The sequence below is a fragment of the Charadrius vociferus genome, unplaced genomic scaffold (assembly GCF_000708025.1).
Source record: "Charadrius vociferus isolate BGI_N301 unplaced genomic scaffold, ASM70802v2 scaffold1084, whole genome shotgun sequence".
Lineage (NCBI taxonomy): Eukaryota > Metazoa > Chordata > Aves > Charadriiformes > Charadriidae > Charadrius > Charadrius vociferus.
This window is the reverse complement of record NW_009647974.1, coordinates 18700-20083: the sequence shown is the minus strand read 5'-3', so window position 1 is coordinate 20083 and position 1384 is coordinate 18700. Positions and strand designations below refer to the sequence as shown.

Genomic DNA, 1384 nt, shown 5'->3' with positions numbered 1-1384 from the left:
GTGTGGGGTGTGTTATCCCCCCCACAACGCCCTATAGGGGGTGTGGGGCCCGTGTGGGGTGTTGTCCCCCCAAAAAAAAGGCCCTATAGGGGGTGTGGGGCCCATGTGGGGTGTGTTATCCCCCCAAAAAAGCCTCTATAGGGTGTATGGGGCCCATGTATGGTGTGCAGTCCCCCTAAAAAAAGGCTCTATAGGGTGTGTGGGGCCCATGTGGGGTGTGTTGCCCCCCCGGAACAGGCTCTATAGGGGCTGTGGTGTATGTTGTACTGTTCCCCTCAAGACCCTATAGGGTGTCTGGGGCCTCTGTGGGGTGTCCCCCCCACACACACTCCAGGGCTCTATAAGGAATGTGGGGCCCATGTGAGGTGTGTTCCCCTCCCAAAAAAGGCTCTATAGGGTGTGTGGGGCCCATGTGGGATGTGTTGCCGCCCCCCAAGGCTCTATAGGGGCTATGGGGCCAATGTGGGGTGTGTTGCCCCTCCCTATAAAGGCTCTATAGGGGGTGGCTCCCCCCACCCCCAAGATCCTATAGGGTGTCTGGAGACTCTGTGGGGTGTTCCCCCCCCCCTCCAGTGGCCCTATAGGGAATGTGGGGCCCATGTGGGGCGTGTTGCCCCCCCCGCCCCCGCAAAAGGCCCTATAGGGGCTATGGGGTGTGCTACACCCTCACCCAAGATCTTATAGGGTGTGTGGGGTGTGTTCCCCCATCCCAAAAAAGCCCTATGGGACATGTGGGGCCCGGTGGGGGGGGTTCCTCTGCCAGTAGACCCCTCTGAGCAACCAAAACCTGCCAAAATAAGATTTTCTGCCCATTTCTTGTCTTTTTGATGTTTTTGTTTGTTTGTTTGTTTGTTTTGTGGTTGTTTGTTTTTTTTTTTCCCAGGACCCTCGAGCACCCCAGCACCTCTTCTCCCTGCTTTGGGGACGTGTGTGTGTGTGCCCCCCAGACCCCGACCCCACACCGGGGGCTGCCAGCGCCATCCCCCCCCCTCCCAGTGACAGCCCATCCCAGAGGTACGTGACTCCCTGGGGACGAGGACAGGCACCGAGGGGACAAACAAGATGGGGGGTTGACCCCGTTAACCCCCCCTTTAAATCCGGCTGCAGCACTTGGAGGGGGGGTCCCAGACCTCTCTGGGGTTTTCTTCCCTTCAGCCTCGCTTTTTTTGACACCCCCCCTCAACATTTTAAATCAAGATCTTTTTGTTTTCCTCCCCCCTCTCTTTTTTTGGGGGGTATAAAATTCCTTTAAAACTCTACCCCACAAAGCAGGGGGGAGGGAGGAGATGGGATTTAAAAGCCCCTTTTGAGAGGGGGTGGAGGGTGTCCTCTCTTAGAATCAGCCCCTCTCCCAGCACCGGTGGGTGCCCCCAGCCCGATTTTG

The 1384-nt window shown here is 57.6% G+C and overlaps 1 protein-coding gene across 1 annotated transcript in view; it reads left to right on the top strand.

The window, feature by feature from the left end:
- The window catches only part of GPAT2 (glycerol-3-phosphate acyltransferase 2, mitochondrial), an 18537-nt gene that overhangs the window by 7443 nt on the left and 9710 nt on the right, over positions 1–1384 (top strand). The gene's annotated exons all lie outside the window — the stretch shown is intronic.